At 44.6% G+C, this 26,931-nt stretch overlaps 1 long non-coding RNA gene across 1 annotated transcript in view; it reads left to right on the top strand.

Annotated features, from left to right (window-relative positions):
* Window positions 1-26,564, top strand: part of LOC137544421 (uncharacterized) — a 37,341-nt gene extending 10,777 nt beyond the window's left edge. Inside the window, exons 2-3 of the long non-coding RNA XR_011025859.1 lie at window positions 179-286; window positions 25,968-26,564. This is a non-coding gene — a long non-coding RNA (uncharacterized lncRNA). The remainder of the gene's footprint in view (window positions 1-178; window positions 287-25,967) is intronic.
* Window positions 26,565-26,931: the final 367 nt, after the last annotated feature.

The following is a 26,931-nucleotide window of genomic DNA, read 5'->3' as shown; positions in this document are numbered from 1 at the left end:
GATGATTTTTGTACCAAACCCACAACCCTGGTAAGAATTAGACTAAGGAGTTCCTGGAGTCGGTCGTTTCATAAACTGAGGAGTCTGAGTTGGATGATTTTTGTACCGACTCCACAGCCCTGATTAATGTAGAGCAGTGCACAGTGGAAGACACCAAGTTCTTCTGCATTTTCCGTAGGCTTCCAATATGGGTCAGCACATCAGGTAACATACACGAAATGGGAGCGGTGCTGAGAAAGCGTCAGAAAGGTCGGCAGCCGTTAACAAGTTGGCACCCAAAGGTCTGGTAAGTGTCTTCCGCTGTTCACCACTCTGCATTACAGTCACCTCTTATCTAGGTGTCCACAGCGCTTACACACGGCCTGTCAATGCTGTCAATGCAGCAGCCGGGACTTTCTTCTAGCCTTGCAAAGCCTTGCCCCAACCCCCTCTATGATGTATGCCTGTAATAGCAGCACACTAAGGTGTCTAAGGAGCCAGGTGTCCCGCGCCTGCGCAGCCCCGACTGGCCATGAACTAAGTGGAAGAGAGGTCTCTGGGGGGGGGGTTTAACGGATGCCCCAGCTTGCTTGAAACAACTGGAAGTTACACATAGCCAGCATTAGGCAATCCTTGATTATGGTTAGAAACCACATCACTCTGGTGTGATCCATCCTACCTAAATGCATTAGCCAAGCACTTTTTAAAGCGCTAGCATTTTTCTAAAGCACTCAGAGGTGCACTAGCCCTGAGATCCATAAATATTTGGACTTTTTTCTAATTTTGGTTCCGTACATTACCACAATGAAATTTAAATAAAACAACTTAGGCCAGGTGCACACCGAGCGGTTTTTGAAGCGATCCGCAAACCGCTGCCGCCTTGGAAATGTATTTTAATGGGCTGGTGCACACCGGCGGTTTGCGGTTTTTAACAAACCGCAAACGTGGGTCCTGCAGCACTTTTGCGATTTGCAGAAGTGTTTCTGCCTCAATGTAAAGAATAGGAAGATCTCAAACCGCTCTGAAAAACGCTAGATCAGAGCGGTTTTCCAGGAGTTTTTGTTACAGAAGCTGTTCAGTAACAGCTTTACTGTAACAATATATGAAATCTGCTACATAAAAACGCTCTAGAAAACCTCTCTAAACATGTCTAGAATCGCTCTGAAAATCTGCTTCAAAAACCTGTAACGTTTTGAGGATCTGCTAGAGGTTTTGGTGTGCACTGGGCCTTAGATGCAGTTGAAGTGCAGACTTGCAGCTTTATATCAGTGGGGTGAAATTGAATTTTGTTTGACACAATCTGTTCATTTCAAGGCTGTATTTTTCGGACCATAAGACGCACCTGACCATAAGACGCACCTAGTTTTAAAGGACAAAAGCCAGGGGAAAAAAATATTTTAAATCTAGTGCATCCATGGTGCAGGGGCATCTTCTAGGGATCCCATTTTCAATACATTCATGGTCAAATTAAAATCCACATTAAAAACCATAACCAGATAAGGTAGTTATAGCTGACTTTTTATTACCGTAACTTATCCCTACTGTAGATTAGTGAATCTGGTGCAGGCAGTGGAGGTTAGCAGAAGTGTAAACAAAAGACATGTATACATTTATACACTATTAACCTCTTCACCTCAAAGGGTTTTTCTGCTCAAAAAACCAGAGCAGTTTTCACCAGTCAGCGCTCCTTCCATTCATTCACCTTTAACTTTATTACTAATTACAGCGAAACAATCTATATCTTGTTTTTTTGCCACTGTATAGGCTTTCTTTGGGGGGTACTTTTTGCTAAAAATTATTTTCTTCTAACTCAGTTTTAATAAGAAGAATAAGGCAAAGTTCACAGTGGGACGTTAAAGTCGCGCGTTAAAACAGCATTTAACGCAGAATAACTCACTGCAATGAAAAATCAATGCCCTGTTCACAGTGCACACGTTGCATTGGTATCTAACGCTGCACGTTAAGTAAAAGTACTGCATGCAGTGCATTATACACGTTATTAGCTGCGTTGGACTATTTGCACATGCTCAGTAATGACTTGGAAGCATACTTTTCATTGCCTGTATTTTTTACTGTATCTGCTGTATGCGACGGTAACACTGCGTTGCCACTTTTTGGGCGCGTTGCAAGCTTGCGGTGCGACTTTAACGTGGCATCAAAACGCAACGTCCCACTGTGAATCTAGCCTTAGAAAAAAAAAAATTGAAAAAAAAAAACATTTCTCAGTTTTCAGCCATTATATTTTCAAAATGAAACATGCTACCGTAATTAAAACCCACACATTTTATTTTCCCATTTGTATCGTTTATTGCAACGTTTAAACTTTTTCCCTAGTACAATGTATGGCGCCAATATTTCATTTGGAAATAAAGGTGCATTTTTTAAGTTTTGCGTCTATCCCCAATTACAGGCCCATAATTTATAAAGTAATAGTATACAGTTTTTGTATACATATAAAAAAAGTTCAGTCCCTAGGAACTATTTATGTATTTTTTGTTTAATTTTGTAATTTTTTTTTATTAAAAAAAAAAAAAAAAAAAGTGTAACTTTAGGGGAGTGTGGGAGGTCAGGGGTTAATAATAATAATAATAATAATAATAATAATAATAATAATAATAATAATAATAATAATAAAAAAGGTAACTAGGGATAACAAAAAAAAAAAAAAAAAAAAAAAAAAAAAAAAAAAAAGGGGGGGATGTAATATTACAATTTGGCCACAAGATGTCCTCAGTAGTACTGTTTGTACGGAAACTGAAGCACTACGCATACGGAATGAATGAATGGCCGAGACGTACAGACGGCTGCAGCCATTCACATGGGGAATTAGATCAATGAATGGGATTTGTTTTCCCATTCATTGATCTAGCGGCAGGCGATCGGCGGTAATGAGCGGCGGTACCGAGCGCGGGGGGGGGGGGGCGAGCGTGGCGGGAGGGACGTTATGGCTTAAGGACAGCAATGGCTTAAAGAGACTCCGTAACAAAAATTGCATCCTGTTTTTTATCATCCTACAAGTTCCAAAAGCTATTCTAATGTGTTCTGGCTTACTGCAGCACGTTCTACTATCACCATCTCTGTAATAAATCAACTTATCTCTCTCTTGTCAGACTTGTCAGCCTGTGTCTGGAAGGCTGCCAAGTTCTTCAGTGTTGTGGTTCTGTGATGAATCTCCCCCCTCCAGGCCCTTCTCTGCACACTGCCTGTGTATTATTTAGATTAGGACAGCTTCTCTCTTCTCTCTTATCTTTTACAAGCTGGATAAATCCTCCTCTGAGCTGGCTGGGCTTTCACATACTGAGGAATTACAGACAACAGCAAAGCTGTCTGCACTCTGCAGGAAGAAACAGCCTGACACTTCAGTAGAAGATAGCTGCAGGGGGAAAGAAACACACAAATGATCTCTTGAGATTCAAAAGGAAGGGTGTATACAGCCTGCTTGTGTATGGATGTATTTTCTATGTGTGGACATACTGTACATCAACCTACTTCCTGTTTTGGTGGCCATTTTGTTTGTTTATAAACAAACTTTTTAAAACTGTTTTTAACCACTTTTAATGCGGCGAGGAGCGGCGAAATTGTGACAGAGGGTAATAGGAGATCTCCCCTTACGCACTGGTATGTTTACTTTTGTGCGATTTTAACAATACAGATTCTCTTTAAGGACGTTATGGCTTAAGGACAGCAACCCTGAGACTTGTCTCCCTCCATTTCCAACTGGACAGGATACTAGTTAAAAGAATTAACATAATTGATTAGGCAGGCACACTACATAAGGCAGCATTCCCTTACCCTCATCAGTAATAAAAAAGACCACACAGAATGATGCTTCAAATAATTTTTATTAACAATACATCAGGGTGGGTAGTAAGGGTGCTGTCCTTCCGACTCCTGGAAAAGACCTTACCGTAAGTAAGTTTGTCTTTCCAGGACGTCTCAGGACAGCAACCCTGAGATGATAAACAAGACATAATTAGGGAGGGATTACAGCCTGCAAAACTCTTCTACCAAAACATAAGTCAGAGTTAGAGGTTAAATCAAGTCTATAATGCTTAACAAAAGGTATTGTGGCTTGACCAGGTTGCAGCTTCACAGATTTATTAATAGTAGCCCCTGCTCTCTCTGCCCAGGAAGTAGAAACCGCTGTGGTTGAATGACTCTTTCGCTAGTCCTGATAACTGCTTGCCCTGGTGCAAGTAAGATAAAGCAATAGCTTGTCTGATCCATCTTGCAATAGGTTTCTTTAGATGGCTGCTTTCCGGCAAAGAGAACCAACAAAGCATTGGACTTCCTCCAATTCTTGGATCTCTGAAGATATTCATTCAATTAGACACCTTAACACCTAGACAGTGCAACTTTTCTCCCTTTCGATTTGATGAATTACTGCAAAAAGATGGTAAAAAGATCTCTTGAGATCTATGGAATTTAGATACAATCTTAGGTCAGATAAACGTTTGTACATTTGATCAATAGTAATAGGTCTTCTTGTTCCTTGGTAATGCCCACAGCCCTATGCATAGCTTCAAATAACTCATTCATAAATTCTGTGGAAAAGCGAATTTCTGAGACTTAACGCCTTTACCCTCAGATGCGTCTACTTCGCCCTGTGGTAACTCTTCCAATAATAGATATCCACTCTCCCTTCAGACGTCAAATTTATCTGAATCAACCTCGACTCTCTACCTCTTGAGGAGGTCTGTTAGGAGGATTTAGAAGGACCAGCAATAGGTGAATCAGAAGTAGAGAGGGTAAATGTCGGTGTAACATCTGAATTAAAAAGTATGAAAGCAGATTCTTCCATTTCTTTAATAGCAAAGGACATCTCTGATCTCAACCATCCCATCAAATCTTTAAGCTATATAGGGGATTCATCTTTCACTACCTTTTCAGTGCATAATTGACACAGGTGTTCTGCAGAATCAGGCATACGGTCACTGCACATTTCCTAGATTTAGACACCGCTTCAGAAGACACTGCATGCTTATCAGGTTTGACAGCTTAGTCTTATCCAACTTGCCATTCTTGGAATCCGTTTTAACAGCTTCCTAACAGTTTCTCCTTTAAAGAGAAACCGTGACCAAGAATTGAACTTCATCCCAATCAGTAGCTGATACCCACTTTTACATGAGAAATCTATTCCTTTTCACAAATGGATCCTCATCAGGGGGCTCTGTATGTCTAATATTGTGGTGAAGCCCCTCCCACAGGAGATTGAGGACTATTTTACTGGCAGTTTCCTGTCTGTGAACCTCGTTGCATTGTGGGAAATCGCTGTTTACAGCTGTTTCCAACTGCCAGAACAAGCAGCATGTACTTCCAGTTACATCACCTGCCAACAGTAAAAACGTCACCATCTGATAAATGTCAGAATGTAAATAAAAGAGAGGGAAGCTTTTAAAATGGGCCAACACTGACTACATTTATACATAATTATTGTAAAAATGAAGAATTTTCACTGGGAGTTCCTCTTTAAATGGAAGACAACACCCACCGCTATGATAGCTCTAGGCTAGGATCACAGTGGATAAGCTTATAATGCATGCATAGTAACGCAACATTATGAGTGTGAACTGCACTGGAGACCAGACATGGCCTTTTTACAAATCTGCATGCCGCTTTTTAGAATAATGCGATCAGGTACAACCACGCACTGTGCACAGACCCATACATTTGTATGGGCAGTGAATTTCCATGCTGAATAAATCTGCCCTTTGTGCAGATTCAACAATTACTTATAATACTGAAAAAAATCTACTGTCCACATTGCTTAAGATTCCAGAATCTTGAAACCCTCTGCTTTACATTCACCTTTGCCAGAATATAGAGAGGGGATAAAACATACAGGGGGAATTACACTCTAAATACTAAGCGTGTATCTCACTGAAAAATTGTCAATCTCTACAGCCAGTAAAGGTTTAAGTGCAGGCTTGACAAATCAAACAAAATTCAAAACAAATCCAAAACAGATCTGAAACAAATGCAATGCAGATCTGAAACAAATGCAATACAGATCTGAACCAAAGTAATGCAGATCTGAAACAAATGCTATGCAGATCTGAAACAAAAGCAATACAGATCAGAACAAATGCAATGCAGATCTGAAACAAATGCACAATAGATCTGAACAAGTTTGAAACAAGGAACTTCTTGAAACTACCCAGAGATTCACTTCCTGAAAATTTCCATAGATTGTCAATCACCATCGCTGCAGTTCAGGCTTGACAAATCATCTTATTATAACCCTGGGGAAGCCTATTGCTGCAATGGCAACAATTCACCTTCGCCTCCTGCTTTGCACCCACTGCTAGATTGCATGGACACAGAGGACAAGAGAAAGTATAAACTTATACCAGGGAAACATTACTCTAAAATCAACCATGTGAGTGTACATCCCTGCAACGATTGTCGGTCTTTACAGCTAGCATAGGTTTACTGCAGGCCTGACCAATCAAATGGGAAGCAAATGACTCCTTGCAACTATCATTACCCTGAAAGTTTCCATTAGCTTACTAGATTATAGAGGAAACAAGAGAGAGGGTAAAACACACAGGGGGAAAAAAAAAATAAAAATAAATAAATAAATAATAAAAAAAAAAAATCACACTCTAATGTGAACTATATGAGTGAATATCCCTGCTGCTGGAACAAGCTTGGAAGCTCTTGTCTGTGATCCCATCTTTCCAGCATGGGGGAGAACGTCAGGAACAGTACCATTTCTTATGCTGTCTAGTTCTCCTATATTGGACTCCCCCACCAGCACCAGTCTCCCGACCATGGCTTGTGGCCCAGAGATTTCATGCATGAGCAGTGCTGCCAAGAGGACACCAATCCGGCAAAATAAACTCAGCAGCTATTCCTCTTGGGTGTTTCCAGGACGGAAACCAAGTTAAAACTGAGGAACCAGGGGAGGGTGCTTGATAACCCTCAAATAATAGCCGGTATAAAGACAGAACAGAAGACCCATACCAGAGAGGGAGTGGAGCTTGACTCCTCAGAACTATGGGAGCAAGAGCCTGCGGACGCTTCCATGGTCAGCATACACAAGACTGACCAGGATGCACAACCCTTGAATAGGTCACCTGAAGGTTTCCGCTCAAACATAATGAAAAGGTTTGCTTTACCTTAGAACTCCGCCGCCTTACCGAGCAGACTAGCTCAATCAGCGGCTAAATGCGGCGAGATGTCCGCTGGGATGCACGCCGAGCCATGGAAAGCATTCTACTTCCTCCTTGGTCACGTAATGCGGAAGTCACATGTCCCCCTGCGCGCGTCCTTCAGCGGAAGCGTCGGTAATGCTGCCGGGGACTTAGATCGGTGAATGGGAATTATATTCCCATTCACTGATCGGGGGGGGGGGGGGGGGGGGCAGCGGCAGCACCACTGCCTATCTGGACGGATATATTTGTCCAGATATGGCGAAGTGGTTAAGGATGGCTTCTTTCACCAGCATGGAGAGCTCTTTTGACTGCATGCTTGTTCACAAGATTATCCACATGCAGCCAAGCACCACACCTCAAATCAACTTCAGGCCCTTTATCTGCTTAATTGATATTGACAGAAATGATGGACTTGCCCTGCTCATGAAATAATCCTTGAGTCAATTGTCCAGTTACTTTTAAGCCACTGAATTGAAGGGATTGTGTAAAAATTAAAAAAAAAAAAAGTTTTAGCTGCCTCACATTTTTATGCAATAGCTTTGTTCACCCTATTGAACCACCCTGGCGTTCTGTTGATTGCGCCAGGGTGGCTGCGCAGCACTATTTTTTTTTTTTTGTTAAATCATGTAGCTAGCCTAGCACTAGCTACATGATAGCCGCTGAGCAGAGGCATCCCCCCCCCCCTTTCCGATCGCCTCCGGCGATCAGAGCAAACCGGAAATCCCGTTCAGAACAGGGATTTCCCGTTTGGCTTTCCCCGTCACCATGGCGACGCTCGTGATGATGTCACCGACGTCATCACGTCAGAGGGAGTCCCGATCCACCCCTCGGCGCAGCCTGGCGCTGATTGGCCAGGCTGCGCAGGGGTCTCGGGGGCGGCCTGTTACGCGTCGGGTAGCGGCGGATCGGCGGCAATCACGTCCAACATGCAGCTAGCAAAGTGCTAGCTGCTTGTTTAAAATAAAAAAAACATTGTGAAACTCGGCCCAGCAGGGCCTGAGAAATCCACCGCGGCGGTAATGGACGAGCTGAACTCGTCATTAGCGCTAAGGTGGTTAAAAGCTGAAAGTCTGCAAATATAGACCAAACACCTGGTACACACTTAATTATAACTGGCCAATCACTGACCAGTTATATACTCTCTATGTAGTTTAAGTGTTTACCTACGCAATCTGCTCATAATATTCAATATCTATTGACCCTCATACTACATGGAGGTGGTAACATTGGTCAGTGATTGGCCAATCGTAATTGAAAATGGGTATCATGCTTAAAGCGGTATCGTCACCATAAAAATCAAATTTCAACAGCAACTGGTCTGAGTGTACTAAGTGATAAAGATGCTAAGCCTGCATTCAAAACCTTTTCTGCTGTTATGATTTGGAGTTATCACATACTTAAAGGACTTACGAGGCCAATCATTGAGAAAAAAAAAAGCTGGGTCCCCGCCACTCAGTAGCCCCCCGAACGGTCCCCGACCGCACGGCCAGGGTCGGGCTCTCCAGACTGTACAAAGATGGCGGCCGGAGCTGGCCGCGGCTGTGCAGTTCGCATAGCCGCGAGTGCTGCGCAGCTCTAAGGCCAACCCCCCGATCCACGTAACGGGCTGTTTCCCGCAGCTATGCGGACTGCGCAGCCGCGGCCAGCTCTGGCCGCCATCTTTGTACAGTCTGGAGAGCCCGACCCTGGCCGCGCGGTCGGGGACCGTTCGGGGGGCTACTGAGCGGCGGGGACCCAGCGGAACGGCACGGAGGGCGAGGTCGCAGGTAGTCAACTTTTTTAATTTTTTTTCTCAATGATTGGCCTCGTAAGTCCTTTAAGGAGCACTGGCCCTCTAGTAGTCGTGCCAAAGAATTGCATGCTGGGGGTTCTTTTTATCTATAATCTATTCCTCCTCTGAGGAGCCACATGCGGAAGTAACACTAACAGAGTAGTGGGATGCGGTGGCGTGGTGGAGCGAGCGCGCCCTGATATTCCAGCACACGGCGGCCAGCCCGGGAGGCCGCATGCAGTGGAGCCGGTTCCTAAAACTCCACAGGCTTACCAACTACCTGTGATATGTGAGTGGAACTTTTTAATAAATACCTTTTATGATAAAGATGCCTGCACAATGATAGCATTTGTTTGCATTGAGGTTACATTCAAGAAGAGGCAAGAGGTGATATCTGAGTAGCATCTGACTGCCACAGGGTGTGGGGAGCCTGTCAAATACCCCAGAGGCGAGATAAGGCCAATGTAATTGCTGGCCCATCTTATTTGGTTAGTGAGGATCCTTCAGGGTGTTCCTGGTGGTGGTGACATTATTATTGTCTATGGTGGAGCGCTATTCTGGAATAGAGACATTCAGGGCTGGTGCACACCGAGCGGCTTTTTGGGCGTTTTCAGATCTGCTTGCGGCTGCGGATCTGCTTGGTCAATGTATCTCAATGGGGTGGTGCACACCAGAGCGGCAGACGTTTTGCAGAAACGAAAAATGCCTGGGTGAGGCATTTTTGGGATTGCGGATGCGTTTCTGCCTCAATGTTAAGTATAGGAAAAACGCAAACCGCTCTGAAAAACGGCACTTCAGAGCGGTTTGCCAGGCGGTTTTTGTTACAGTAGCTGTTCAGTAACAGCTTTACTGTAACAATACAGGAAATCTACTACACCAAAACCGCTAGACAAAACCGCAAAACGCTAGCTGAAACGCTACAGAAAAAGAAGAAAAAGCGTTTCAAAATCTGCTAGCATTTTGCGGATCTGCTAGCGGGTTTTGGTGTGCACCAGCCCTTATTCCTCCTCTTCCCTTTATTTCCCTGCCTGCTGCTAATCTGAAACCTGATCTCCTACTCACTTGTGTTTACAAGCAAGGCTGAGGCGACTCAGCGATTTTAGGAGAAAAAAAAAGGAAAGGGCAGAAATTACATCATGAGTTAGCCTTAACTGTGGGCAAAAGACATGGCCCCCACCAGGAACAGAATTTTTGTCATTTACTATATAACATTCACTGAAATCAAAACGTGCACAGTATAATACATATGTTATGTAAGTAGATCAAGTATTTATCTACTTATATATGTGTTTTTTTCCCTGGCATAGTATGGCTGATCCTACTGCTTTAAAGAGAAACCGTAACCAGGAATTTAACTTCATCCCAATTAGTAGCCGATACCCCCTTTCCATGAGAATTTTTTTTCCTTCTCAAAAACGGATCATCAGGGGGCTCTGTATGGCTGATATTGTGAAACCCCTCCCACAGTGTGATGTCAGGACCATGGTTCTGACATCACTCTGGGAGCCTTGTTGCATTGTGGGAAATAGCAGCTGTTTACAGCTGTAACCAAACCTGTTTCCCCTCTGCTGAGGACAGGGAAAGCCTCTGTATGATCCAGAGGCTTCCCCCTCCCGAGGCAAGTACCCCTTAGGGGCACTTTTTTCCTTCAGGTACACTTTAAGGGCTTCTTTCATTAGGACTGCCTTCTACAGCAGACATGACCGTCTAATGTGAAATCTGCTTCATTCAGCTGCAAAACAAAAAAGTAATGACCTTTGTGAACTTTTCGCCTCTAAAATAATTTGAGCTGCCCTTTGTCTGCCAGGTAGTAGCCTTTTGCCTTCTATTTACTTGCCAGGAAACCAGACTGAATGGGAGAAGTTATCGGACAAGCTCATTTTCAAAGATTTTTAAGTAGAACTATGTTTATCTTATTAAGTCACATATCACTTCAGGTATGCTTTAGGTTAGAGGCCTGCATCAGGTCAGGTACCCAAAATGCAGGTCGGGTACCAGTTTTGATTTTTATCGGGTTGCGGGTCATGTGCGGGTAGCGGGGCTGCAGGTGCGGGTTTGAAAAATTAGACCTGCACAGGGCATCACATCGGTACCCGCAGGTTACCCGAAATGCGGGTCCTGCTTTGATTTAATCAGGTTGCGGGTCGGGTGTGGGTAGCGCGTCTGCCGTTGCGGGTACCAGATTCCCCAGGAAGCGGTTGCCGAGCTGCGGGTCTGAAAAATTAGACCCGCGCAGGCATCTATTTTAGGTCCCTCCCTGTTGATGTTTAATTGTTTTATCATTTAAACAACAAGAAATGCCACTTTTTATCCTATTAAGCAGGCAGTAATATGACGAGTACACAAAATAGATATAAAAAAAAATGCCACCAGCATTTTACCTACAGTGGGATAAGGCTAGGTTCACAGTAGGACGTTGCATTCCCTGTTTGATCAGATTGCAACAGTACAAAAAAGGAGTACCGCACTTTATAGCCACGTTGCGTCCCATACAGTCAAAGCAAAGTACAATAGGAGAAAGAAGCAACCAGGAGTATATTAAACTAAGTTAAAAACACTAAAATCGAGAACAGGGGGATGTTGCCAAGTTCAATAACGACAGGCACTCAGAACTCTGGCTAATAACTCCTTTGGCACTGTATTGGCCTGAGGAAGTGGGCTTAGACCCACAAAACGCTAATAAATTTTGACATACGATATGTGACTCGATGTAAGCCACCTCCACCTATTCAACTTAGTTTTATATACTCCTGGGCGCCTCTTTCCTATTGTGATGTTTACACCCCCCAACTTTCCAGTTTGGAGGGGTACTTCCAAGACACACAGGGTGCTACCACTGTAGAGGCGAGCAAGGTGCCAAGATACCCTTTACTTTCATGCAGTCAAAATGCACTTCACTGTACCTGTAGTAGCTGTAGGGTATTGTACCGTGTTAGCCATCAGTAAAAGCAAGAAGTTTTAAATCAGGAGGATACCATTATTGGCTAACTAAAAAGAATAAGAATAAGCGAGCTTTCGGCTTTGCAGCCTTAGTCGGGATTAAATCCTAACAGGATTCTGTACACATGCAAAAGATCAGTTCCTGTAAAATGCATTCATAGTCTAGGATATCTGCAGATTTCATACACACCTTGTTTAATGGACATCCATCTGCAGATCAGATCCACCAGGAAGGTGTATCTGATCTGGTTCAGAGTGAGACGTTGCGTTGCATTCCCTATATAACAAACTCAATGCAATAGAACAAAAAAGTCGCACCGCACGTTATGCGACCTTTAGGTGGCATACAATGAAGCATAAAAGAAATCAAGCATGCTTCACTGCCTCTGTAAGGCCCCGTTTCCATTTGTGCGCGGCATGCGTCTTGGGAGACGTGATGCCGGCACAACTGCTTGTGTCTCGCAGCCGAATCCCTGTAGCCACGCTATGCACAGTTATGGGATTCGGACAAGCAGTGCGATATTATGCTGCAGGGCCTCCGATTTTTCCTCGGCCACGAATTTGGATGCTCTGCATAGACTTCTATAGGCTGCCAAATTCCATCCAAATTCGTGGCCGAGGAATTAGCCCGCTTTCGCACAAGTGGAAACTTAGCCTTACTGCACGCGTTCTACAGTAATGCAGTGCATTGGGATACTGTAGTGCGTTGAATCCCAACACCACATGAACTGGAATTGTGCCATAGACTTACTATTGCAGTGTGACTTTCTGCAATAAAGTTGCACCACAATGTCCCACTGGGAACCTACCTTATGAGTCCAGATTTTCCCTATTGCTCTGGGTAGTTAAAGTGCAGACCCCACCCTCCATTTGGTTTCATGCATAAGCCTCTGTACCAAAGCAGTGGAAAGAACCTGTAATCTGGGAAGAACATGCACCAACTCTTTCAACTATGGGAGACCCACAGGGGTGTCTGGTTACAAAACATTTAAAACAGAGTTCACACTAGGTGCATTGTTGTGTAATGCTTGTGTTGCAACGCAGGCACAATACAACACGCACTGCAAAAAGTGCATTTAGTAAGTAATGTGGTCTGTTACAATACAGGTGTTATGAACATACTTATACGACTGTATGGGCAAGGACTTCATAAAGCAGCTACTTGCGGTGTGTACTCTCGCCCCAATGCCGTAAAAAGGACTACGGCCTTTCTCTCTATCCATTTTTTGCCTGTTAAATTCTGATTTAAGTTAATTACAATATTTCTGATATTTTGCTGTGCACTTAACCAGCAGAAAGCACTAAAATATAACATCGTGCAGGTAATGTCATCATTCACATCACCCCTTGGTGATGCATTTGAATGTTAAAACACTAAGGGCTCGTTTTCACTATTGCGGTGCGGAATTGCCTGGATTCCACCGCTGACAAAAATCGCATACAGATGCGATTCCGCATGCGTTTTTGCTGCGATTTCGCAAAGACAGGGTATATGCGATTTTAACCATGTCACTGCCTGTGTTAATTAACATGGGTACCTATGCGAAATCGCGGGGAAAAAAAAAACGCATGCAAAAAACGCATGCGATTTCCATATTAAATACATTGCCTGCGATTTGCCTGCGATTCGCCTGCATTCCACACGCAGGCGAATTCTGCGGGCTCTGCCGTGCAGAAAAATCCTGCACAGATAAACGCAGAAGAAAACGGACAAGTGGAAACAGGGCCATCCACTTGTATTGGTTATGAGAATCTGCATGCGGGCAACGCATGCGGATTCGCCCTAGTGGAAACGGGCCCTAAAAATGTGCAGTATTTTTAGCATGTGGCCTGCAAATGGTAAGGTGTTTATCATTAATAATGACAGGTCAGGTTATAAAAAGAAGAACTTTTGTGGATGAACCCTAACGTACAATTTAAAATGAAAGATTACTTTGTACAATAGAGCAGATTGTTTTGCTAGAGTGGACCTTAATACGGTACTAATAAGGATAGCTTGCATAACAAGCTGCAGTGATGCTTCTGTAAAATTCTGTCTCATGTCTTCCATAAATTAAAAGTTTCAATGATTACCATATAGTCCCCGTCACTCCACTTCACTGAACTCCAGCATCTTATTTTTTTTTTTTTTGGGGGGGGGGGGGGGGGGGGGGGTGTGCAGCCCTGTGTTAAAAAACACTAGGTGAAAAAAATAACCACATATGTAAAAAGGAGATTAACTATGAAGTAACTAAAAGTGCAAGATTAAAGTGCAAATTAAGCATTTTACATTTACAAAAAAAAAAAAAAAAAAAAAAAAAAATTAAAAGTAGAAATTGCAGTAAAACCATCTGCTATAAATACTGAATAATAGTGAACTGAACACAAGGCTGAAGCCTACCCAGTTGTCAAATGTTCACCACCAGTATGAACTTTATGAGAGGTGAAGCTCAGAGTGTGAAGTAGTTTCTTTAGTAGCCTGTTCCTTCGGGGTAGGAACACACTAGGCAGAATCGCATATGCATTTTCCACTTTGGGCTCTATTCACAAAGATGACAAAACACCGCAAAATTTTACCGCTATATTTCCGCCAGCGGTAAAATCCGCATTTTTTCCACATTCACTAATATTTTCCGCATGTAGAAAAAAAGATGCGGAAACAGCCATTATTCATGCGGGAATCATGCGGTACAAAGTTCGCATGAAAAAGTGTTTAAAAAAAAAAAAAATTAAAGTCCAGCAAGCACAGCCCTTAAGCCTCCAGACTTCATTAAAGTCAATGGGATGCGGAATATATCACTTACTATTTGTAGGTGATAAAAAAAAAAGTAAATAACGACGAAAAGATACGCCTGAACATTTTTGAGAATTGATTTATTGCGGAAAATACCGACTTTTGCAGAAATTTTTCCACATGAATCCCGCACTTTTCCCGCATGCAGAACATTTTGAGAATGCCAACTTGACAGTGTTTTGGGCACAAACTTCCCGCATGCGGGAAGTCTTTGAGAATAGAGCCCTATGTGCTATGGGGAAAACCCATGAGAAATTCTGCCTAGTGTGTTCCTTCAATCACAAAAAAAAAAAAATCTAAAGCTTTTCTACAACAGCATAAAAAAAACAAAAAAACAAAACAAAAAAAAAAAAAATCACAAAATTGTTCTGTATTGTTTACTTCTTATTGGGTCTTTCCCCTTTATAAACCAATAGGAAGTATCAAGTATTTGTCACCTTGTATCTTCCTGCAAAATACTTCTCACATTACAGGTGTTCTCAGGAGCGTAGCAATAGGGGGTGCAGCGGTAGCGACTGCATCGGGGCCCTTGGGCCAGAGGGGCCCCGAAGGGCCCTCCCTCAACTACAGTTTTAGCTCTCTATTGGTCCTGTGCTCATAATAATCACTTCTATATATACATTGAGTAGTGGTAAACATTAACAAGCTCTTCCCCATCCCCTTCTCGCACCTCCGACACTGTAGTTGCCATTGTCAGGTTTTGGTGCGCCGTATCAATTGTTATGTATAGAGTGCCTGGGGGGCCCCATTGTAAAACTTGCATCGGGGCCCACAGCTCCTTAGCTACGCCACTGGGTGTTCTAAAGCAAAAACTTTGCTATGTAATGAGCATGTATTAAAACAATATATTGAATAACCTTCATAATTTACTCCCTTCTGTGCATAGCACTCTGTGCAGGCATGTGCTTTCTCCACACTGATCACTGCAGTTATTGATGGAATACAATGGTCTGTAGACATGGGACATATGTATGGCAGCACATGTAGCAGGACAGACACATGATACACACACACATGTAAATATAGAGTAATGCAGGAGAAATGCAATGAAATGGCTGGCTGTAGTCACACATGACATGCAGCTGCAGGCAGCATTGTGTATTATGGAGAGAAGGCTGCACATGACACACACTATGGAGAGGGCATCTTACCTGGAGAGCAGCAATCAGCACAGAAGCTGGCTGGCCAGGCAGTCACACGCAGCAGCAGCTAGCCGGACACACACCCTGCTGCCACTTATTACTGACAATAGAGCATCCTTCCAGCCTGCATCTCTCCTCTGTGGAGCAGAAAGAGATCATACCAAAACTAACAAGATATGGGGGGTGCACAGGAATCCACCTGACCACCCCGGACCCCTCAGACCTGCCACATGTGCCCTACGTCTGCTTACCTATTTAACACCATGTTCTCGCTGACCGACACGCCGCTGAGCAGTAATATTACTGCCAAATCTAGTTTCGCCTCCCCTCCATTCCCCCACAGGTTGGTTGCATCCGGTCTGCCCTTTTTTTCAAGTCGGCCTTCCAACCTATTCCAGGTTTGCTCAGTTCCCGGGCTGTACCAAGTGCAGTGCGCGGATGGCAGCGGCAGCAGTATATGACGGGGGGGCGGGAGCTGAGCGAAGTAGCGAACAGGTAGCTAGCTGCTGGCTGCACGCTGTAGGTGCTGGATGGCACCATGTCAGTCAGCAGCGCTGCAAGTACAAAGCGGGCACAGCTCAGCCATTCCTCCCATAACCACCACTGTAATACGGCAGCACTGTGCAATCTCTGAGGCTCATTTATCACAGCAGTGCAAAGAAGCAGTTGTCCATAGCAACTTGTTATAAGCCTGGCTAATCAGCAGTGGTTGCCGATTGGTAGATCTGGGCACCTGCTCCACATTTGCTTCATAATATTTTTGCTTCAGCAGAATTTTTCATTCATTTATGGACAGTCTGTAAAAATGTCCCTTTTTATTGCACATTTGTGAAAAGAAAATTCCCGCTACACAGATCAGTGGGGAGAGCGAGAAGGCAGGTGGGGTTAAATGTGAGTTGTTACTTTATGCTGGGAATACACAATGAGATTTTTCAGCAGATTTACTGTACGATCAATTTTCATATTGTTTTTCTTATCAATTTCAATTCACTTGTACAATGGCGTAGCTAATGAGCTATGGGCCCCGATGCAAGTTTTACATTGGGGCCCCCCAAGCACTCTATACATAACAATTGATATGGCGCACCAAAACCTGCCAAGGACAACCACAGTGTCAGAGCTGCAAGAAGGGGATGGGGAACAGTGTGTTAGTGATCACTACTAGTCAAAGTATCTATAGAAGTGATTATTACCACCACAGACCCAAATAGAGAGCTAATACTGTAGTGGTGGGAGGGCCCTTAGGGGCCCCTCTGGCCCAAGGGCCCCGATGCGGTGGCTACCTCTGCAACCCCTATTGCTACGCCCCTGCACTTGTATGTGAAATCAATCAGAAAAACAATTGAAAATAAGATCGGACATGTCGGAAATTATCTATCGAACCATCTATCTGCCAGAATATCTCATGGTGTATGTTCCTAGCATTAAACACTTTTTACTATTGCTCTCCTTTAACCATATTCCGTAGTGTCAAAAATGTTTTACCATGTGGGTTACATTTTGTTTAAATTTTTGTCCACAAAAAAAAAAGTGAACCACTCCTCTTCAAATGTAAAAGACACATAACCTGAGGGATAAAAGCTTGTACTTGTCTAATGACCATGATATATTGGGTAGCTTCATCCACTGGAGCCACCAGGGACGGATCTAGGGGGGGGGGAGGGGGGGGCAGGCGGGTCTCTTGCCCCAGGCGCAGTTTGTTGAATTCTTAAAAAGGCGGCAAAATTTGGATGGGGAATTGAAATTTAGGTGCCAAAACCTGAGCTTTAAACGCCAAAATCTGACCTTTAGGCGCCGTTTTGGTGCCAAAACCTGACCTTTAGGCACCAAAACCTGACCTTGCCCCAGGCGCAACTTTGTCTAGATCCGTCCCTGGGAGCCACAACGTTTTGGGTGGCACAGACCAAGTTCAAGTGCCATAATTGCTCATTCTTGGACTCACCGAATAGTGCTTTTCACATGCCCATTTGCAGTGTCGGACAGGAAGGTGATAAAACAGGAAATCCACCTGCTGGCCAAACACCAGAAACCATATGTTATTACTCCCAATAGAAACCTGTAGCAAGTCTTCACTGTGAGCAGCAACACCAGATTACTGCTGCTTGGCCGGCAAGTGGATTTCCTCAGCTTTACCACCTCCCAGTCCGACACTGCCCACCTGATACTGCTTCCGATGGCATGGCACACCATGGAGCTACTGGTGGGCGGGGAAAGGAGGGGAACAATGCAGCTCTGTGGATCTCTGGACCTGAAGTGAGAAAAATACGGTGGTGTCCACCGGCGTAGCAGTAGCCATAGTAGCTGCTATGGGGCCCTGGTTCAGAAGGGACCCAGGTGGTACTTGATGTCTTCACCATTCATTTTCTTGTGTTCTTCCACCTTATGATTTTGTCTAAATGCCCATGGACTATATACAGTATAGATTGCATGAGAATGTAAATTGCCTATTAACTCATATCCATAGGGTAGGGGCAGGTGGCATTGCTTAAGAATGCTTATATCTTATGGCTCCATGAAAGTTTTGCTGTGGGGCCACATAATCTCTAGCTACCCCACTGGTAGCCATCTTCATTTTCTTATAAACAATTCCAGTTGCCTGACTTCTGTGCTAATGTTCTGCCTCTAATACTTTACGTGGCTGACCCAGGATGAGCATGCAGATCAGATGTTTTGATTCTGCACTGACTCCAGTACTTGTTGCAGGTGTGTCACTCAAAAACAGCTAAAGCAAGAAATTCTGCATGACACTGGGAATGAAGATGGCAGCCTCCGTGTTCCTCTCACTCCAAGGGAACTTGAAACGAGAAGTGTCTAAGGTTCCATACTTTCCTGGGGTTTCCTTAAGCCCCCTTAGGGCCGCTTGTCTCTCGCCGACTCCCCAGGTGGCTCCAGTCCCCGTCAATTCAGCCTGAAAGCCTGGCCGAGTCGCGGTTTGTCATGCATGCGCGGTTTGGCTAGGCGCACTAACACGCCACGCTCCCGTCTCTTGGAGCATTCTGTGTCTGCACAGCACTATTGTGCAGACGCAGATTGCTCCCAGAGATAGGAGCGCGACGGAGGAGTGCGACGGAGGAGCACACCTGGCCGGATCCCGCATGCCGACGAAGCACAACTCGGCCAGGCTTTTGGGCTGAATTGCCGAAGACCAGAGCTACCCGGGGAGTCGGCGAGGGACGAGTGGCTCTAAGGGGGCTTAAAGTGAACCTTAAAGAGAATCTGTACTCTAATATTCTTACACTAAAAAGCATACCATTCTATTCCTTATTTTCTCCTGTGCCCCTCTGTGCTGTTTCTGCCACTCTCTGCTGCAATCCTGGCTTGTAATTAACAGTTTTAGGCAGTGTTTAGTGTGTGAGTCATACAGAGTGTGCAGGGGGCCTGCAGAGGGTGTGTATCGCTTCTATCCAATCACAAGCAGCCCTGCACATTCCACACATTCAAGCCTTAGCTCGACAGAGGATAAGATTTATTACAGAGACAGTGCAATTAGGAAAGGCTGCAGTAAGCCAGAGCACATTAGAACAGGCATAGGAACTTATAGGATAGAAGAACTAAGGCTGAAAAATTTGTTACCGAGTCTCTTTTCAAGTGTCGGAAAAAAATGAGTTTTACTCACCTGGGGCTTTCCTCATCCCCCTGCAGCCGATCGGTGCCCTTGCCGTGTCTCGCTGATCCTCCCGTCCCCGCCGGCGACCTCTTCCGGTTTCGCCGTCAGGACCCGACAGGCATGGGAACGCGAGTGATTCTTCGCGTTCCCAGCCAAAATATCACCCCCTATGCTGCTATTGCTATATGCTTCTCGTCTCAGGTACACTTTAAGGCAGCTCAGATACAGTTTTCAGGCAGGGTTTACGCTTATTAAAAATTGCTGTTTTTCCCAAAAAATATTTGTGATTGTGTGCAAATGTGTTTGCGCTTTTTGTGCGTTAAAAGAAAAAAATGTTATAGCTTACTGCTTATTTTCATGTGGCTTGTGCAATTAATTTGTTTGTGTAAACTGATGAGAATGCATAGAAAGGAGAGGAGAGGTCTCTGATCGCTGTTGGAGCCATGGATGAGGTGAGCCGTGCTGCAGCTACTTAAATGTATGCACGGGGAGCGGCGGAGGACACAGAGACAATGCAGGGAGTCCCCAACATTGTGGCACTTCATATTAATGGGCTTTCATAAGTCGGAGACTCCCTTTATTTGACATATAAGACAGGGACGTTTTATCCCAATTTTGGGGGGAGAAAATGTGCGTCTTATATGCCGAAAAATACGGTACATCCGCCAGGATAGAAACAAGCATGTAAGGGGACATTTGCGTGTCCTGGTAAGCCACTCTCTTCCTCGCAGCCTCTGGTACTGCTTTAGGCCTCGTTCACATCTGCTGCGCTGAAAAACGTGTTAAAATGCATGGTAAAAAACGCATGCGCTTGTGCGCGCTTTAGTCCGCGTTTCTGTGCGTTGCGCTGCGCTTCTTTAAAGCACGTTTTGCTTACTGTAGCAGCAGCAGTTGTCAATTAAATTTTGTTTTTGTATGTAAATGTATTTTTTTCTCCAATTAGGGGTAAAAAACGCATGCGCTTCTATGCGCTTGTACGCGCTTCTGTGCGCTAAAAAAGCGGACCCATTCACTTGCATTGCTGTGCGCTTTACAGCTCAGCGCACAGAAATGCCTGCAACACTACGTTTTTGTAACGCTGCTCAGCGCAGCGCATAGATGTGAACCAGCTACATTTAGTTACATGGACAAATCAATACCTTGCTGATCGCACAGGGCAGTGCGCTGTGGAAAGCGCACAGAAACGGCCCTGATGTGAACGAGGCCTTACTCTGTACACCATGGGACGCCAACCAAACGTGTATGTAAGCTCTGGCCGATGTGTTTCATCAGTATTGACTCACCAGGATTGTTATACACCAGCTATTCTGGCTTTTAAGGTTATAAGGGAATCATTATTGTATTTTCTCCATCCTGAAATAAAGCATTAAGTGCATTGCTTTTTGCTCATGTATAAGAGAGACTTGTGAGATCCATCTGATTTAAGAAGGAGAAACTAGAGTAGAATCCCTTTATAGTACAGGAAAAGTAGTTTTTCAGAAGTCTACTATATCAGAATTGGTCTTACATTGTATATTTATATAGACGCATTTGCTGGGACCTGAGGACTGAGTTTACTAAATCCAGAGGTTTACTATATCAGAGCATGGCCGTATCTCAAGCAAGGCATGTGTGGTCCTGAACCCCTAGCGGCAACTTTTAGGAGGCGGCAACATTCAAGCTACCAATATAAATTTTCATTTTATAGTTGTCCAGCCGGGCATGGGGGGGGGGGGGGTCATGCAAGGGTGAGGTGTGTAGTGATGCAAACAAATTGCCCCCCCCCCAACTGCAGCCCACAAACTCGCCGCATATTTGTATTTTGGGGGGGGGGGGGAGCTGCCTCATTATATGCATTTTCTGGTGAAACGCTGCCTCATTACGTGCACTTTCTGGTGAAACGCTGCCTCATTATGTGCATTTTCTGGTGAAACGTTGCCTCATTACGTGCACTTTCTGGTGAAACGCTGTCTCATTACGTGCACTTTCTGGTGAAACACGGCCTCATTATGTGCACTTTCTGGTGAAACACTGCCTCATTACGTGCATTTACTGGTGAAATGCTGCCTCATTACGTGAATTTACTGGTGACATGCTGCCTCATTACGTGCATTTCCTGTTCAAACTCTGCCTCATTACGTGCATTTTCTGGTGAAACATTGCCTCATAACGTGCATTTTCTGGTGAAACGCTGCCTCAGTGTAACAATTATGACAGCCACGGCGAACGGTTCCGCCGCCGCAGCTGTCCTCGTGTCCCTGCCCGTCTCTCCGGTGGTTAGGACGCCGAGGACGGGGCTTTCTTTGGCACATAGGGTCGCTGTCTTGCGCGGGCATGCGCACAGACAGGACCTTTATGCCAGAAAGAGAAGCGTCAGCTGACCTGCTGGTCGGCTGACGTCAGAGGAGACTCACGGCGCCCTGGTTTGGCTGATGGGAGGGGGCGTGCCAGTGAGGTCTCCTCTGCTTCTTAAGCCTCCGGGCATCATTCACACATTGTCTGTTATCATGAATACTCTGCGTGTTAGCGCTCAGACCTTAGACTAGATCCCAGGTGTTGATGCTAAAGATTTCACACCTAGTCTAGAATATTGCTACCTTGTTACTGTTTATTTGATTGAGACTAGTTCCTGGGTGTTGATGCCAAGGACTTCACACCTAGACTAGGATATTGTATTGTATTGATCTCCTGTGTATGACTCTTAGCTATCCCCCCTAACTGTGATCCTGCTTTCCGTTCTTGTACCTTTGCCTATCTGCCTTGTTGTTGCTGAACCTTTGCCTGATTACCGACTACTCTTCTGTCTCACTATTCTGTACCGATACTTACCTCTCTGTTGCTGAACCTCTGCCTGATTACCGATTATTCTCCTGTCTCACGATTCTGTACTGATACTTACCTCTCTGTTGCCGAAACTTGCCCGTCAGACCATTCTACTCACCAGTGGGCCCTCGCCACTGGTGAGGTGCTAGCTTCACCAGCGCCTCTGGTGAAGTTATTATTTTGTGCAGTCCTGGTTGTGTCTCCTAGGCTTCAGTACAGTCTGACTCACCTGCTCCAAGGGTGATCACTCGGCTGCAGTACAGTCTGACTCGCCTGTTCCCAGTTAATCACTAGTTCAGTACTAGTTGAATCTCATAGGCTGTAGTACCGTCTGAGTCACCCGCTCCACGGGTAATCACTTGGCTGCAGTACTTCCTGAATCACCCACTCCACGGGAGATTCGGCCTCTTTTCTCCAGCCTGCTGGAGCTTGTACTCTAGTACACGCTCAGTGTACTGATAGTACCTCACTGTCACAAACGCTGTTGCTTCCTGCTTCACCTGCTGGTGTCACCACAAGTCACCAGCAGGTGGCTCTGTTTGCTTTTCATGGTTCTCTGCAGTTAACAGGTTCACCACTAGATGGATAATCACAGGTTACACATGTCTCTGTTCAACAGGTGTCTGGCAAGGCTGCTGGTTTCTATTTAAGCTGGCCACTCCCTTCACACTTCGCAGATCCTTGTGTCAGTGTGACTACTGCTTGTTGGTCCACTCTCTTGCTCTGCTCTGTGTTTCCCCTTTGTCTGATTGCCTATGTAAGCCTCTGGCTTACATCCTATCTTGCCTTGCTCTGTGATTCCAGTCTGTCTGTCTGTGTGAGCCTTTGGCTTGCGTTCTATTCTGCCCTGCTCTATTTCTTCTCTGTGTCCCAGATTAGCTAGAGTGTATTCATGTATGAATATCGTAGGGGTTCTGGTCTTAGTGTATATTGACCCTGGACTGTGTTTGATGTCGATTCTGCTTGATGATTCTGTACTGCCATTGTTATATTTGTATATATGTATATAGCACTGTTCATATTAAACACTAATTCATTGCATATCTGTGTCCTGACCTTTTGTATATGCTACTAAATGTGATCAGCAAATACCCTGCTAGCAGGAAACGTGACAGAAGGATCTGCCAAACATTGATCACTGTAGCTATACAAAAGGTTCTGACAGCACCCTGTGTGCTGATCCCAGAAAATGGATCCAGCTCAGGTGGATTCATTGGTGCGCCTGGCTAAGGAGCACAAGATTATTTGTCAGAAAATGCTTTCTGAATACCCTAAAGACCAATTGCTTGACCTATATAAAAGTGTGCAAAGTTTTGTTAACCTCCTTGGCGGTAACCCCGAACGTAGGTCGGGGTAAGCCGCGCAGGAGGTTTTCTCCGGCCCTGCTCGGCCGATTTGTTTAATTTTTTTTTGCTGTACGCAGCTAGCAGCTTGCTAGCTGCGTCAGCACACCGATCGCCGCCGCCCCACGCTCGATCGCCGCTATCCGTCGCGCCGCGCGGCCCCCCGCCCCCAGACCCCATGCGCTGCCTGGCCAATCAGTGCAAGGCAGTGCTGAGGGGTGGATCGGGACTCCCAATGACGTCCCGACGTCAGTGACGTCATCCCGCCTCGTCACCATGGCAACGGGGGAAGCCCTCCAGGAAATCCCGTTCTTTGAACGGGATTTCCTGATCGGAGGTCGCCAAAGGCGACCGAAGCGGGGGGATGCTGCTGAGCAGCGGCTATCATGTAGCGAGCCCTGGGCTCGCTACATGATATAAGAAAAAAAACTGCGCTGCCTCCTGGCGGAATTTTCTAGACCGCCAGGAGGGTTAAACAAGGAATGTTTGGCGTGGAGGAAGTTATACCGTTGTTGGATATTTGGACTGATCTGATTTCGTTTGGTCCCATTATCCAAAATTATGTACCTCCTTTTGATCATGATGATATAGTTTGTTTGCTGCGTTGGCTAAAGGATGATCAAGCTGAATTCTTTGAGCATTATTGTGATGAAACCAGAGAGGTAGTACAAGAATGTGTGGAAGATGTGCAGTACCTTGTCGGTATAGGAGTTTGTGTGTATCAAGAAGTTTCTCCTTTGCTGACAGCTTGGTATAAGATTCGTTCTCTCTTGCGTCCTGTTTTACAGGACTCTCAATCTTCTTCTTCTGTTTCTCACTCCTTGTCCTCAGCAGCAGTATGTCCATTGGTTTCTAAGCCAGTAAATGTAGCTGTTCAAGTTTCAAAATCCTCTCGCAGAGCAAAGTCGAAAAAGAAGAGGTTCTTTCCTACCGCTTCTATACAGCATTTGTCGCCTGTCCATACTGTACTTCCAACGTCGACTGTGGTTGTTCCAGCCATTTCTACTTCAGCTGCTGCCTGTACTTTGATCCAATCTGTGACCAACCAGCCTGCTAAAGACGGGGTAATACTTCAGCCTGCAGACAATTTACGTGTGAAAAATTACAATCTTGCTCAACCTGCAAATGACCAGCATGCTACAGACTGTGTAACAATTCAGCTAACCAACATGCAGGAGACTATGGCTATCATTCATGAACAGGCTGTCGGTAAAGAGAATCAGTGCGAGAAAACACAGCTGGCGGATTTTTAGACTTCTGGGTGGGCATTCATAAAGATGTATCCGTGTGCGGAAGCAGTGCGGAGATTCCCCGAGCTAAGCTGGCGGTAGACAGGCGGTAGGCTTGCGGAGACACGGAAGCTGTCGAGTTGATACATTTCTCCGTGTTCCGCTCTGCTGCAGCTGCCTGGGAGGTCTGTGTTTCTCCATTCACTTACATTGTTATCGCCACATCAGAGGGAGCGGAACTTCCCGACCTCACACCGCTTGCGGTGATCTTTATGAATGAACATTTTGCTACATTTGTACCGATAATCACCGCACAAGGCGGTGATTTATCACTCTGCTCGGTAGTGTCATTTTTCCATGCGGAAAGAGGCTTTATGAATGCTGACTTTGCCGAGTGGTCGGTAAAGTCAGCTGTTTTAAGCATTTCCGCATGCGGAAATGCTTTATGAATGATAGCCAATGTGTAACAATTCAGTTAACCAATATGCAGGGGACTATGGTAATGTTCAGCCTGTGACCAATACACATGCAATTTCATGCAACTCTGATCAATCTACAACCAATCAACATGTTACAAACTGTATTCCACTCCACTCCAGTCTGCAACCAATCTGCTTACAAATGATGGTAATAATGATCTGTCTGCCAAGAACTCGCATGCAGTTTCATGCAATCTAGATCAATCTGCAACCAGTCAGCATGTTTTAAACTCTGCTTCAATTATGTTTGAAACTGCTCAGCATACAAATGTTTCCACAGATAATCACTCTGCAACCAGTTCACATGCAGTTCCATGCAATCTGAATCAATCTGTAACCAATCGGTATGCTATAGACTTTGTACCAGTCCAGTTTGAATCCAGTCAGCATGTTGTGAATTCTGCCTCAACTCTGTTTGAAACCAATCAGCATACAAATGTTTCCAAAAATAATTGCTCTGAAACCAGTTCACATGCAATATCATGCAATTCAGATCAATCTGCAACCAATCTGTGTACCAGAAATTGTATTTCTGTTCAGTCTGCAACTAATCAGCATATAAATGTTTTTAAAAATAATCACTCTGAAACCAGTTCACATGCAATAACATGCAATTCAAATCAATCTTCAACCAATCTGTGTATCAAAAATTGTGTTTCTGTTCAGTCTGCAACTAATCAACATATAAATGTTTCCAAAAATAATCACTCTGAAACCAGTTCACATGCAATGTTATGTATTTCAGATCAGTCTGCAACCAGTTTGAATGCCAAAAATTGTACACCAATTCACTCTGCAATCAATCAGCATACAGACGTTTACAAAGATGATCGCTTTGAAACCAGTTCACATGCAATGTCATACAATTCAAACCAATCTTCAGCTGATTTGTGCTTTGTAAGTTGTGCATCAGTTCAGCCTGAAGTTAACCAACATGTAATAAACTGTTCTACATTCCAGCTTGCAATCAGTTTGTATACAATAAATCGTGCTTTGATTCAGTCTCCAGTCAGTCAACATGATATGCATGGTACTTTTATCCAGTTTGCAACCAGTGAGTGTGCAACAGGTTGTGTTTCAAGTCCACCTACAGCTAATGGTGTATAGTCTCAGTCTTTCAGAGAGATGTTTGTTTTAGCACAACTACTTCAGCTCCTGCCAATAGTTCTGGCTCAACCATCTCAAATTCTTCCTGCTGTTCCTGTACAGTCGTTACAAGCCTTGCCAGCTGTGCCAGAGCCATCATTGCAGACCTTACCAAATGTCCTTGCACAATCACCACAAGTCTTGTCAGTAGTTCCAGATCAGTTATTGCAAAACTTGTCTGCTGTTTCAATCTCCTCACTGCAAACTGTTCTTGATCAGTCATCACAAATTTTGCCAGCAGCTTCTGCACAACTGCCATTGGAAACTTTGTTAGCCATACTTTTGGGTACTGTGTGCACTTCTGCTATATCACCAGAGACTTTGTGCATGCCCATTGTACCCTCAGAGACTTTGAGCATGCCTGTGGTACCCTCAGAGACTTTCTGCATGCCTGTTGCGCCCTCAAAGACTTTGAGCACACCTGTTATACCCGCAGAGACTTTATGCACATCTGTTATGCCTTTAGAAACTGTGTGCATACTTGTTATGTCCTTAGAGACTGGGTGCACGCCAGTGTTGTTCCCAGAGACTTTTTGCATTCTATCTAGCTACCCAGAAACTGA

This window comes from Hyperolius riggenbachi, chromosome 2 (genome assembly GCF_040937935.1).
Source record: "Hyperolius riggenbachi isolate aHypRig1 chromosome 2, aHypRig1.pri, whole genome shotgun sequence".
In the NCBI taxonomy this organism is placed as follows: Eukaryota; Metazoa; Chordata; class Amphibia; order Anura; family Hyperoliidae; genus Hyperolius; species Hyperolius riggenbachi.
The sequence above is the reverse complement of the archived record's forward strand: the minus strand, read 5'-3'. Positions and strand labels throughout refer to the sequence as shown.